Below are 15,237 nucleotides of genomic sequence, written 5' to 3'. Positions count from 1 at the left end.
TTCGGTTCGGTTATAACCGAATAACCACCCCTAGGTTTGTATATGGCATCGTTCGTCGATAGTTCAAAGGGTTAATATTATATGGTGTTCTTAACGTTGTTGAACAAATTTTTCAAAATTGCTTGGGCTCACTTTGTTCGAAGATCCAAACCGTTCAATTATTGGGCCTTATCGTAAATAGGCCTTGTCCCAAAAATCATCTCCCTAGGATGTCAATAATCCTCCAATATGTAGAGGTTTGTTGTATATGGTGTCGTTCGTCGAGAGTATATTGTCGTTCGTCGACAGTTCAAAGGGTTAGGATCATCCTGTGGAGATAATTTTTGAGACAAGGTTTATCTATGTTGGGGCCCAACAAATGAACAATTTTGATCTTTGTACAAAGTGGGCCACATTGAATTTTCTAATAAATATGTATTATGTGGTGTTCATCATGGGGACGAAAACTACCAAGAAAGTAGAGCGTGCAACACGTCTCATGGTAATCAATTTCTATTTTTATCATCTTATTTGCAGTTTACTTTTCAGGCATTAAATCTTGTCTGTTTGGCTTTATTTTGGTATCATTAGAAAGGTTTTTCGATTACCTATCTAACAAGCCTAAGACCACGTGAATTAGATATGATTTGACGAAGTTATGAATGATTTAATAAAGTGGTACATGCCTATTACGAGATTTCTATTTTAGGGTTATTTTAGCTTTTATTTAAGTTGCTTTGGATGAACGGTTCAGATTAGTTGCGTAGGTCTTAAGTTAGCTTTTAGTTTTTTTATTCTTATCTATATATTATAAGGAGGAAGGGTTGTTTCACTGATCACGGTGACATGCCACAGCCCTCCTTCCTCCCTCGAGTCTACGTGGCTTCTTACTTGCCATGTGGAATTTTTTTTTCTTTGAAATGGACAATATATTAGATAAGAACGGAACCGAGATGGTCCACCAATTACAAAGAAGCAAATAAAAATAAAGTAAACAAATAGAATAACAATATATCTCAAGGCGGAAGATCGTCAAACCACTCCAAGTACTGCCTATTCACACCAGACTTTATATATAAAGAGGAACTTATATTTAAAGAGGAAGGGTTGTTTTACTGTTCACGGTGACGTGGCGACATTCCCCTTCCTCCATTAGATCTAGCTGGCATACAAATTCCTACGTGTCATTGATAATAAAGAAATGCAAATAAGTAGATGTTATAAAAGAATTGTAAGGGACTTCTTTGAATTATTTAATGAAAATAGGCCTTTAGGCTTTTGAGTTCTTTGAAAACTTTTGAGAATTTTCTAGTTTCGCTCTGAGAAACTAAACTTCGACGGGATCAAAATAAATCTCATCCCCTTCGACAATAATCGAAGTATTGTATTCCTTACGACGGTGATCGAAGGGTGCCTTTTCTTGTTATTTTATCTATTTTGCTTATGTTGTTGTGCATTAAGGGACCTCCGAGTTTTTGGACTGCACGAATTAATTAATGTGATTATTTAATTGAAAAGAAAATTGGATGTTATTATTTTATGAAAATGGAAAAGGGAAGATAGATAGAGAGAGACACAGGGAAAGGGGGGAAGTTTCTATATTTGAGACTCATGAAAATAAAGAAATAAGATTTTATGAAATAAAAATAAAGAGAATTTCTTGGGAGAAATGAGTGAACGGTTTTAGCACTCTTTCTTCTCGTCTCTCTTCATCTTCAAAGTGCTCTCTCTCTCTCTATCTCTCTCTCTCTCTCTCTCTCTCTCTCTCTCTCTCTCTCTCTCTCTTTGATTTGAATGAGAAATCCTATTTCCTTGGGTTTGGCACTAAATGAAGAAAAATTCTTTGCCAATCCTCCATGTTCGTGCAAATCCAAAGAAGCCATTGATTCAACTTCGGAGGCGTCCATCTTGAGAAGATTCGAAGCCAAATAGGGAACATATCAAGCAAAGATTACCAATCGGGTAATCAATTGGGTGAGATTTTTCTTATTCTCCTATATTTCTTTTCATAACCAATGAAATCTATTAACTATGATGTTGAGAAAAGGATTGAAAGAATTGCATGCTTTTTTATTGAAGTTTCTCCCTTTCTAACGACGCCACCTGCGAATCCCTTTAATCCCTCCCGTAACTATCAAAATAGGCCTTGCCGGATGATAATAACTCTTCGATCCGCACATATTTATATATGGTGCTGTCGTATTATATCGGATGGCATAACTTATTTACATTGAGGCTCACCAAATGAACGCTTTGGATCTTCGAACAAAGTGGGCTTCATTGTATTTTTTTTTTAAATACGCTATAAGATGTAAGCACGTAGATAAACTACACTATATAGAAATCTCTATAAATCGAAGACATAGGATCATCTGATGGAGATGATTTTTGTGGTACAACTGATTTACGTTCGAACCTAACAACAGAATAGTTTGGATCTTTGAACAAGGTAGGCAGCACTCTATTTTCTTAAAAAATTACCTGCACAAATGTACAGACACCATATAACGCATGTTTGACCCCATTATTCCAATATCCAAACTGTTCATTTGATGGGCCCAATGTAGATAGACCTTTCCCCAAAAATCATTTCCTTATAATGATCCTTACACTCCGATCTGCAGAGGTTGATTGGATGGTTTGTATCATCGTATGGATAGAGGTGTTCATTATTTGGTTATAACTGAATAACCGAACCGAACCGAATTGGTTCGGTCTGTTCGGTTTGGTTTTTTCCTTTTCGGTTCGGTTTCGGTTTTTTTTTTTGGAAATTCGATTATTCGGTTTCGGTTTCGGTTATCTCAAAAAAAAAATCGGTTAACCGAAATAACCGAAATTTTGATAAAAACCATTATTTAAAAAAAAAGTGCTATATGGGTACCCCGTAGGATGATCAAAACTGTCCATTTGATTGATCACAACTTAATTAGGGTGTGCTCCAAAATTCATTTCGATGGGATGATCCTAGCCCTCCGATCGAAACCGAGATTTTGTTTTTTTTCCCTCTTTTTCTCACACTATTCGGTTAACCGAAATAACCGAATTTTTTATCGGTTCGTTTTTAAAAATTTCGGTTCGGTTTCGGTTACCGAAATTTGATAACCGAAATTATTTCGGTTATCAAATTTCAGTTATTTCGGTTCGGTTATAACCGAAACCACCCCTAGGTTTGTATATGGCATCGTTTCTCGATAGTTCAAAGGGTTAATATTATATGGTGTTCTTAACGTTGTTGAACATATTTTTTTCAAAATTGCTTGGGCTCACTTTGTACGAAGATCCAAACCGTTCTTTTATTGGGCCTTATCGTAAATAGGCCTTGTCCCAAAAACCCTCTCCCTAGGATGTCAATAATATTCCAATATGTAGAGGTTTGTTGTATATGGTGTCGTTTGTCGAGAGTATGGTGTCGTTCATCGAGAGTTCAAAGGGTTAGGATCATCCTGTGGAGATAATTTTTGGGACAAGGTTTATCTATGTTCGGGCCTAACAAATGAACAACTTTGATCTTTTAACAAAGTGGGCCACATTGAATTTTCTAATAAATATGTATTATGTGGTGTTCATCATGGGGACGAAAACTACCAAGAAAGTAGAGCGTGCAACACGTCTCATAGTAATCAATTTCTATTTTTATCATCTTATTTGCAGTCTATTTTCAGGCATTAAATCTTGTCCGTTTGGCTTTATTTTGGTATCATTAGAAATGTTTTTCGATTACCTATCTAACAAGCCTAAGATCACGTGAATTTGATACAATTTGACGAAGTTATGAATGATTTAATAAAGTGGTACATGCCTATTACGAGATTTCTATTTTAGGGTTATTTTAGCCATGTTTTTAGCTTTTATTTAAGTTACTTTAGATGAACGGCTCAGATTAGTTGCTTAGGTCTTAAGTTAGCTTTTAGTTTTTTTTATTCTTATCTATATATTATAAGGAGGAAGGGTTGTTTCATTGTTCATGGTGACGTGCCACGGCCCTCCTTCCTCCCTCGAGTCTACTTGGCTTCTTACTTGCCACGTGGAATTTGTATATAAAGAAGAAGGGTTGTTTTACTGTTCACGGTGACGTGGCGACATTCCCCTTCCTCCATTAGATCTAGCTGGCATACAAATTCCTACGTGTCATTGATAATAAAGAAATGCAAATAAATAGATGTTATAAAAGAATTGTAAGGGACTTCTTTGAATTATTTAATGAAAATAGGCCTTTAGGCTTTTGAGTTCTTTGAGAACTTTTGAGAATTTTCTAGTTTCGCTCTGAGAAACTAAACTTGGACGGGATCAAAATAAATCTCATCCAAACTTGGACGGGATCAAAATAAATCTCATCCCCTTCGACAATGATCGAAGTATTGTATTCCTTATGACGGTGATCGAATGGTGCCTTTTCTTGTTATTTTATCTATTTTGCTTATGTTGTTGTGCATTGAGGGACGTCCGATTTTTTGGACTGCACGTATTAATTAATTTGATTATTTAATTGAAAAGAAAATTGGATGTTATTATTTTATGAAAATGGAAAAGGGAAGATAGATAGAGAGAGAGAGAGAGAAAGGGGGGAAGTTTCTATATTTGAGACTCATGAAAATAAAGAAATAAGATTTTATGAAATAAAAATAAAGAGAATTTACTGGGAGAAAGGAGTGAATGGTTTTAGCAGTCTTTCTTCTCGTCTCTCTTCATCTTCAAAGTGCTCTCTCTCTCTCTCTCTCTCTCTCTCTCTCTCTCTCTCTCTCTCTCTCTCTCTCTCTCTTCCTCTTTGATTTGAATGAGAAATCCTATTTCCTTGGGTTTTGCACTAAATGAAGAAAAATTCTTTGCCAATCCTCCATGTTCGGGCAAATCCAAAGAAGCCATTGATTCAACTTCTGAGGCGTCTATCTTGAGAAGATTCGAAGCCAAATAGGGAACATATCAAGCAAAGATTACCAGTCGGGTAATCAATTGGTGATATTTTTCTTATTCTCCTATATTTCTTTTCATAACCAATGAAATCTAGTAACTATGATTTTGGGACACGAATTGAAGGAATTGCATGCTTTTTAATTGAAGTTCCTCCCTTTCTAACCACGCCACCTGCGAATCCCTTTAATCTGTCCCGTAACTATCAAAATAGGCCTTGCCCCAAAACATTTCTCCCTAGGATGATAATAACTCTTCGATCCGCACATATTTATATATGGTGCTGTCGTATTATATCGGATGGAATAACTTATTTACATTGAGGCTCACCAAATGAACGCTTTAGATCTTCGAGCAAAGTGGGTTCATTGTAATTTTTTTAAAATACGCTATATGATGTAAGCACGTAGATAAACTACACTATATATAAATCTCTATAAATCGAAGAGTTAGGATCATCTGATGGAGATGATTTTTGTGGTACAACGGATTTACGTTCGAGCCTAACAACAGAATAGGTTGGATCTTTGAACAAGGTAGGCAGCACTCTATTTTCTTAAAAAAATTACCTGCACAAATGTACAGACACCATGTAACGCATGTTTTACCCCATTATTCCAATACCCAAACTGTTCATTTCATAGGCCCAATGTAGATAGACCTTTCCCCAAAAATCATTTCCTTATAATGATCCTTACACTCCGATTTGCAGAGGTTGATCGGAGGGTTTGTATCATCGTATGGAGATGATTTTATGGGCAAGGCCTAATTACATTGGACCCAAATAAATGAACGGTTTGGATCTTCGAACCAAGTGGGCCTAATTGATATATATATATATATATATATATATATATATATATATATATATATATATATATATGAGAAAACGGTTCCTACACGTATGTGTAGAGAGTTCTCTACACACTAGCTTAAAATACAGTGGAGGCCCACATTGTTTGGGTGATCCAAGCCATCCACTTTAAAGGCCCTCACATAGATAGGGTGTCTACAAAAAATCAGATCCATAGGATCATCCCAACCCTACGATTTGTGGAGGTAAAATGGATGTCTTTAAACCTTCACAAATTAGTCCATTTTTTGCCTCCACAGTTCTAATGGTTAGGATGATCCTATGGATCTGAGTCTACACATGTGTGTAGGAAGTTCTCTACACATTAGTAACGTGTTTTCAAGCTTTTAACGACAGCCCTTAGATTAATGTGATCTCAGCCCTACGTTCATATAAACCTCTCCATCGAGCAAAGCCCAAAAACAGACGGAAAAAAAAAACCCAAAAATGGCGTGCGTCTCCTCCTCTCTTTCTCTGAAACCCTAGCTAGCCTCAACCCAAAAATCTCGTCTCCTTGCCCTCATCTCCTCGCCTCTCCATCTCGGGTTTCCACCTCCTTCCCCAGGTAAGGGTGAAACCTCTCCATCTCGGGTTTCCACCTCTCCAAGAACGAGACAGAGAGAAGAAGAGGCGAGGATCTCTCTCTCTCTCTCTCTCTCTCTCTCTCTCTCTCTCTCTCTCTCTTTATTGCTTTTCTTATTTTTACCAACAGATTTCATGGTTTTTTGGGTTTTTTTCTCTTCCCTTTCTGTGAATATTTGTGGGTTTTTTGCAGGGCTCGTTCTCTTCGTAAATCCCAGCTGAAACTGTCGCCCTCATCTCGTCGGGTGAGGATCTCCTTCACCAGGTAAGTCCTTCACCCCTTTCTTTTTCCATTTTTTTTTTGCTAAAAGAGAAAGAATCGGGCGATGAGGGCGAAACGAGGAAAAATCGGGCATCCCAAATCTCACCCTCTACCCTCTACCAAAATCTCACCCTCCCACTTCTCACCCTCTAGCCATTCGTGCCCTTCCAAATCTCTCCTCTCATCTGCCCTAACCCTTTCTCTCCACCCCTCACTTTCTTTTTCCATTTTTTTTAAAAAAAGAGGAAGAATGGGGTGTAGATTTTGTGGTTGTGTGGGATAAAAAAAATCTGTCATGGCTTCATCGAATAGACATAATAGAAGCTCTGTTATAGGGGTATGGGGTATGGGGTTTTAAGCAAAGTAAATTACTTCCTTACAGGCAATGAAACCAGCAAAGATTTTTCCATCTACTGTTTGGAGTTGTGGGTCTATGGGGTTTTTTAAGCGAAGAATCGCTTTACTTTCTCTAAACCGAAATTGTTCACAAATGATATGAGTTGATGTATTTTATTTTCAGTTGAGAACAATATGAGTTTATGAATTTTGTTCTAACCTGATATTGATATTGTCATCAACTGATATTGTTCTGAAACTGATATTGTTCTCAACTAATTTTTTTCAATCAATATTGTTCTCCACTGATATTGTTTATAAATGATTTTTGGGTTGTGATGTTGGTTTTTTAATGTGTTTTCTCTATTTTAGGGGGATTTGGTTAGGGTTTCACAACTGTATTATACTGATGATTGGTTTATTTTGAGGTGTATTATGGACCCTATATCTCTGTCTAAAACTTTTAACCCAATCTATGATACTCTGTGGTAATAGGAGTTGTAGATGAACCAATGCTTTCTATAAGTAGCTACTATGTAGACTTCTTGGTTTTTGGTTTCTTACGATGGTGGTTTTTGGTGTGAGATTCATCTTTACGGTTTCTATTTACTTACTTATCTCATCAATTTGCAATTTTCTAAATTTTGAAGTTACATGTTTATCTCGATCTGATGTTTTTTGGGTTTGTATGGTCGATCACTTGCATCTTCAGGTTTTTTGATCCTCCTTTAGAGTATATGGATCCGTTTGGGCTGTCTATTGTGGAGGTTGATGAAAATAGATTAATTATGGCTGATGATACAATGTCGCAAGCCGATAGGTTATGTGTTGATGAGGGAAATAGATTAGAGATGGGTGATGAAGAGGAACCGCTAGGTTGGGTTGATAATGACGAGGGCGGTACTTGTACCTCAGAAACGCCTAATAAGGATGATGCGGCGAGTGTTTTAGCTAGCAAACCTTTTGAAGGCCAGCTTTTTGATAATTGTGAAGATGCCTATGCATTCTATAACTCATATGCGTTGAGTACAGATTTTGAAATTCGAAAAGGCAGGACCAATAGGTCGATCAAAACAGGTGAACCTATAAGGAAGAGTTATGTATGTGATAAAGAGGGATTGAAAAATCCTAATGATAAGAGACAGATTGGGATGGATGTGAAGCGGCGTCGTGAAACAAGAGAGGGTTGCGAGGCAAAGATGGAGATCAATTTGACAAAAGAGGATAAGTGGGAAGTTAGAATTTTTGTGGAAGAACATTGCCATGATCTTACATCTCCATTGAAGACACGATTGCATCATTCACATAATACATTACATAAGATAGCCTCATGTAAAAACTTGATGGATAAAATGCACAGTGATGGGTTTGGTCCTTCTGGCATTGCAAGGGCAATTAACGCTTCAAATGATGGTTCATATAGTGCTCTCACACCAGATCAGGTGTCGTCTCATTTGAGAGCACGTAGGGCTAACAACATGGGACGAGAAGCTGCCACAGTAGCTAATCAGTTCCAACAGAAACGAGCGGAAGATCCGAATTTTCAGTTTGCCATGGAGATAGATGTTGATGGAAACCTGAGATCGATATTTTGGGCGGATTCGAGGGCCAGAGAGGCATACCTAACCTTTAGCGACGTAATTGTTTTTGACGTCACTTATAAGACGAACAGGTATAGGATGCCGTTTGCACCATTTACCGGCGTAAACCACCATAGACAGTCTACACTTTTTGGTTGTGCCCTCCTAGCAGATGAGACGGAGGAGACATTCACTTGGTTGTTTCGACAGTGGTTAAAATGCATGTTTGACAAAGCTCCAGGGTGTATAATAACTGATATGGATGGGGCGATGAGAAACGCGATTAGGCATGTTTTTCCAAATACACGCCATCGCTTTTGCTCTTGGCGCATTAGCAGGCATCTAGTTGAGCATGTTCCAGACATGCGAGATGCAACTAGTCAGTTTTATAAGGAATACAACCATTGGCTTTATAAGAAACACAAAGCCGATAGTGAGAAGGAATGGGGAGCGTTGGTGGAGAAATATAATTTAGATGAAAGACATTGGTTATGTAAGATGTGGGATTTACGGATGCACTGGGTTCCTGCTTATTTTAGAGACACATTCACAGCTGGAATGATTTCAAGTGTACGAAGCGAAAGCATTAATGCTTTCTTCTATGGATTTGTTAAGCAAAGTACCACTTTAGAAGAATTCGTGGTACAATATGAAAAGGCACTTGTGGCTCGGCGGAAAAAGGAAGTTGAAGAAGATTGGAGGACTAAATCATCACATGCAGTATTGAAGACAAAGAGCACATTGGAAGCAGATACTGCAAAGTGTTATACTAGGAAATTTTTTGACTTGTTCCAACTTCAATTTCTAGCGAGTATTGATTGTTAGGAGGACAAGGAGAGTGAGAATGGGAACGTCACTGAATACAAGGTAAGAATGCGTAATGAGGAGGAATGGAAGAGTTACAAGGTTATATATGATGTATCGGAAGGTGTTAATGCTACATGTGAGTGTGCGATGTTTGAGACCGCAGGGATTCTATATAGACACATACTTCGCATAATGGATATGAGGCGTTTAGGTTCTATTCTTGAGCGATATCTCTTAAATAGGTGGACCATTGGGGCGAGATATCAAGTGAATAGTTTCGCATCTACAAGCATAGGAGATAGTGACGAAGTAACTTCATTTGAGAGATGGTGCATTACATCAAGGATTCATAAAGTACTAGATGAACACCCGAGAAAGAAGAGCATTTTGAAGAAGATGGAAGAAGACTTAAATATGTGGGTGGCGGAATGCGAACAAGCAAAGAAAGACAAGGAGAGTGTCTTGGAAAGCAGTGGCAGTCAAGTACAATCCAACTATCCTCTCGAGATTCGTATTCACGACCCTCAAGTTGTGAGAACCAAGGGTCGGCCAAAAAATGCTACAAGGTTTAAATCTCCAGTGGAGGCCTCTCAATCTCAACCGAAGCAGCAAAGGACGTGTAAAAAATGTGGAGAAAAAGGCCATTATGCGACTACGTGCAAATACATACTTGAGGAAGAGGTATGTTTTTAAATCTCAATGCGACCACCGTTGGAGTGCAGTAAGTAAGTGTTTACAATGAAATCTACTTTTAATAGATTTATTGAAACAATCATAATGCCTCTATTCTTTTTAACTAAACTCTTGCATTTTTCTTCTGAAGCATTTCAAATTCATTTATATCTTCATAGTTTTCTGTATTCTTTCCATAGTTATAGAATATTTCAAGTTGGAAAATCCATTATGTATTTAGTTCTTCACCTTCTTACATTTATACCATTCATGTAACTTTGGTCAACATTCTCTACAGGTCTCGAACATGGGAGTAACAAGCATTTTGGTTGGTAATGGTGTGAACCTTGGAGCTTTGAGGCTGGGCTTAACTAATTTTGCTCGTGATTCTGTCTCTCCAGGTAGAAACAAGGGAAAGTAACTTGTTTCTAGCTCAACTGAATGGTTATCTTTTTGAAACCATGCCCCATAAAGTTGAGCTACTTCTACATATCTCATTGGGTTATTGAAATTTGTTTTTTGTGGCTATGAGCATGTCTATGTATTGGTGACCAAAATATTTTTAATTTGGGATTGAGAATCTGGATACAAAGTACAAACATTATATAGGTTTTTTTTGTTTGAAAAAAATTCTGCTTCTTTTACAGTCATCTTTTATATAGAAGATTAATGAGCGGCACTCACGTATAATTGGTTTGGATCATCAAATATATAACCCAAATCTATCTTTTATATAGAAGATTAATGAGCGGCACTCACGTATAATTGGTTTGGATCATCAAATATATAACCCAAATCTATTTTTTCCTCCCCTAGTATTTTCTAAGAGAAAATCCTTTCGACAGTGACCATGTAATGAGAATGGCAACTGTATGCAATGAGCCTACCTCCATGTACAGAGTTCGGGTCTATGAATACCAGACACAAGTTCGGGACATTGCCCCTTGAATATATGGATAGCGTGAGAAACTCTATTTCAGGGCAAAGTTATTAGTTTTTTGGGCGGTGTTTCGAAACTTGGACCAGGACAAGAACTCACTCAGCAAGGTAAAAGAGAGTCGACTTGGGAGGGTCAATGAGTGGCGCGGTAAATATTTCATCAACATTCTACATTCAATAAGAAGATCTCAGCACTTCTTCATGGCGCAAAAAAACCCACATAGATTTTGGCTATGGACATAAAAGCTTCAACTGTGGCGTGAGGTCTTTGTAGGGAAAAGCTTTGGGGCCTTCTAGTATTTCTGGGGGAAAATGCGCACACCAAGGTTCCAAAAGATGTTGATTGTAAATAAGAGGATTGTCATCAAATTTTTTTGTGCAAACCAGTTGATCCTATCTTTAATTTTGTTGTCGTATGACAGCTCCACAAAGAAGAGGAATTATATAGAGTCTCATTGGAGCTTCTTTCTTTTTGGATGTGAAGAATGGGTTAATCCTTATTTAACCCATAAAAAATTGCTTTCCTCTAGGTGTCTTCTCATTCAAGGTAAACAACCATTGTGATTCCTGCAATGGTTTGATTTTATTGATCATTGATTTTATTCAAGATTTCTGAGTTACCTGACCCACAATGTTGAACCTGCATGAAATTCATTTGACGAGAATTAAGCGACTTGTGCATCATGAGACCAAATATATTGTAAATTGTAGAGATAATGGACGAACAGGAACTAGTAGTTTTCATTTCTTTCAAAAGTCCCAGGCAAATAAAAGACTCCCCATATCAACAGCTTCAATATAAAATCAAGTACAAATAGTATTTAATTGAATATAGGCTGGAAAGAAACAGTTCATGTGCTACATATACAATTTCTATTAAATAGAATCTCGAGGTGAGTCGAGAGATTTATTAATTTAGAAGTAAGCAACATTTTTTCTATCAAAAACAGAAATATATTCATGACCAAATCTTTACAATAGGATAAGACGATCTGTCCTTAAACCCCTACATGAGGACTCAATAAGAAAAAAGCCAGCACTATCTGCCTAAAGAACCTGACAGAAAAACCAAAAAGAACACAACAGCATCAGACCCTACGAAATGTCCCTCCGATCTTAGAAAACCAGCAGCTGCTACAGAGGAAAAGAATCTACAATTGCCAAAAGCTCTTTCCACACTCTTTGTAGCTAACTTGTCCTAGTCATATCATTGGAAGATCTTTGAATATGGAAAAACAATACAGAGAAAGGCATGCTGATGCCATACATTACAACATGGAATCTCACTAGTCTTCGGGTCCAAGGGACAGCCGTATGGTTCTTCTCTTTGAGGTTTTAGACTGTTTCTTCTTAAGCCAATAGTCCATGTTTGCTAGTTATGACATTTGGTAGGGATGTAGAGAGATTTGGGCTAGAATGTAATAGGTGGAGATACACGCATCTAACTCTTCCCTGAAACAATTTCACCCTTTATTAGCTTCTCATCCCTCGAAAGTATGCTTGTCTTTGTTTATTTTTGACGGATCCTATTACCTGTTGCCAAAGTTCTTTTATTCTTTAACTGCTTAAAAATCATCTGGATTTGGTGATTTCAGACATTGGACATTGTGGCTGAGAACCCAGATAAATTCAGAATCGTTGCACTGGCACGTGGTTCAAATGTGACTCTCCTCGCTGACCAGGTAGATTTACATATGGAAAAAGCTTCACAAAGTGGCAAAGCTGGAGGTCTCAAAGCATTGGATTGTGGTTAAAGCATTTACAAGTGCAACAATGGCGAAAGCATATGAAGCTTACAACTATACAAGCAAAGCATTACAAGAGATGATGTCTGTTACAATATGATTGAGACTCTTTCATTCTTCCCACCTCACTTACTGCTACATTCATAAAAAAAATAAACAAGGAAAAAAACCACAACACCCATAACTTTAATCCACCCAGTTTCATTCTCAACCACTTTAACGGCTTCATGTCCCTGTTGCACCAACACCTTCAATTCAGCAACCTCATTATCCAACATTTCCAACACTTTAATGGCTTCACGTCCCTGTTGCACCAACACCTTCAATTCGGCAACCTCGCTCTCCAACCTTTGCAGACGTTGATTTGCAATCATGTTGTCCCTCCTCAAACGAAATTCGTTGTCGTCAACATCATTTTGATACCAACGGAAATACTCACACTTCTTGATGCCAAGTTCCTGTGTGTTGTATGAGCTTTAGGAATTTGAAATTTGGTCAAGAAATAAAATCACACGTATTGAAACGTATTGAATTTTTACTTACAATGAATCCACATGTGTAGTAGAGCCGTCCTCGGTTTCCATTCTTATCTGACTTAGTTATTCTGATACAGGCTTTCTTTTGACACTCACAATTCACCACAGTTGAACTACCATCACTCTCAGTAGATGACGCCATCGATTAATCTTAACTATCTGCACAAAAAAAACAGGGATTAACAATATCAATAAAACCACAATGATTTGAATGTAAATAAGGTTTCATTGCGGTCATGGAAACACAATTAGAACATATCCCATATTTTCACTTCAAATGTCACAGAAAATCAATTAAATAATGTTCACAAAAAATCTTCTTTGAAACCCACAAAAAATAAACAACATGAACAGAACATCCATTAAATGATGTTCACAAAAAATCCTGTTTGAAACCCACAAAAAATAAACAACATAAACTAAACATCTATTAAATGATGTTCACAAAAAATATAGAACATATGTATGTAAGAAACAATAGCAAATCAGAAGACATGTATGAGACACTCTATATACTTCTCAATTTGGGACTTTGCTTAGGCACCCAAAAAACCAAGTTTTAAGTCTGCAAATGAAAAGCATGAAAATCCAAATATGAGACAAGGGAAAACAAGGAAACCTGGTTTTTTGCATGCTTAAAAACTAGGTTTTTTTAGGCTTAAAACATGTCCTCAAAATCAGGTTTTTTTTTATCCCACACAACCACAAAATCTACACCCCATTCTCCTCTTTTTTTTTAAAAAATGGAAAAAGAAAGTGAGGGGTGGAGAGAAAGGGTTAGGGCAGATGGGAGGAGAGATTTGGGAGGGCACGAATGGGTAGAGGGTGAGAAGTGGGAGGGTGAGATTTGGGTAGAGGGTGAGATTTGGGATGCCCGATTTTTCCTCGTTTCGCCCTCATCGCCCGATTCTTCCTCTTTTAGCAAAAAAAATATGGAAAAATAAAGAAAGGGGTGGAGAAGGACTTACCTGGTGAAGGAGATCCTCACCCGACGAGATGAGGGCGACGGTTTCAGCTGGGATTTACGAAGAGAACGAACCCTGCAAAAAACCCACAAATATTCACAGAAAGGGAAGAGAAAAAAAACCCAAAAAACCATGAAATCTGTTGGTAAAAATAAGAAAAGCAATAGAGAGAGAGAGAGAGATCCTCGCCTGAAATTCCAAGGGTGGTCCCTAGTACGGCAACTATGAGGAGTGAGAATTAATTAGGTTTCTAACAAGTTTTAATCTTTTGAAAACTCAAACCTAAATTGGAAATTAAGAGATCAAAATGAAATTTAAGCACACAAGTTAAATCTAGAGGTGCAATGCAAAATAAAGAGCTAGAGTTCAAGAGAGAGTGCACCCGAGATTTAAAGTGGTTCGGTCCTCAAAACGCGAGGCCTACTCCACTCCACCAACAAAGACCCGTTGATGGCTTTCTCTATGTGATCTTCTTAACTTCGGCGAAGATCGGTGCTGATTACAAATTCTGATTACCTTTAACCTTGGTGGCAATCTTCACCACGGAGAGTGGGCTACGCTTCTCCGAACACTCGCCCGATACAAGTTCTTGACTAAGAAAGAAAGAACAAAAAATCCCTCACAAGGGTTTACAAATTGTAGAAGATGTACAAATATAGCCTATAGATCTGAATCCTAATCTTAGATGATGAGAGGCATAAACAAGTTTGATTCACTCTAAGGATGTTCAATTAGGTTTTTAGAGTGTTAGGATTAATAATTTGGAAGTTTAGAATGCCCATATATATAGGAAAACCAAAATATGACCGTCCAATGGCATTGTGGTAATTCCAGCAAAATTTCCAACGGCTCAAAATATGACCGTTATAGTGTTCTCGGAGTTCCGAGAAAAAATCTCGGAGTTCCGGGAATACTAACAGAAGATGAAAAAAGTCTAATGGACCATTTCTCGGAGTTCCGAGAAAAACTCTTGGAGTTCCGAGAAGCCTATGTTGAGCAGATTTTCATTTCTGTTTTTTGGCTTCCAACTTAACACGAAGTTGGGATTGCTATGAGGGTTCCAAGGTGTTGGA

The 15,237-nt window shown here is 37.6% G+C and overlaps 1 long non-coding RNA gene across 1 annotated transcript; it reads left to right on the top strand.

Moving 5' to 3' along the window:
- The first annotated feature begins 4,739 nt into the window (after nt 1–4,739).
- On the top strand, nt 4,740–10,669 carry LOC143887428 (uncharacterized). Its single transcript, XR_013254174.1, has 3 exons — nt 4,740–4,921; nt 6,516–6,587; nt 10,278–10,669. It is a non-coding gene; the product is annotated as an uncharacterized LOC143887428 (long non-coding RNA).
- Nucleotides 10,670–15,237: the final 4,568 nt, after the last annotated feature.

Source organism: Tasmannia lanceolata, unplaced genomic scaffold (assembly GCF_043159265.1).
Source record: "Tasmannia lanceolata isolate RefF3 unplaced genomic scaffold, GAP_Taslan_0.1 ptg000012l, whole genome shotgun sequence".
Taxonomy (NCBI): Eukaryota; Viridiplantae; Streptophyta; class Magnoliopsida; order Canellales; family Winteraceae; genus Tasmannia; species Tasmannia lanceolata.
The sequence above is the reverse complement of the archived record's forward strand: the minus strand, read 5'-3'. Positions and strand labels throughout refer to the sequence as shown.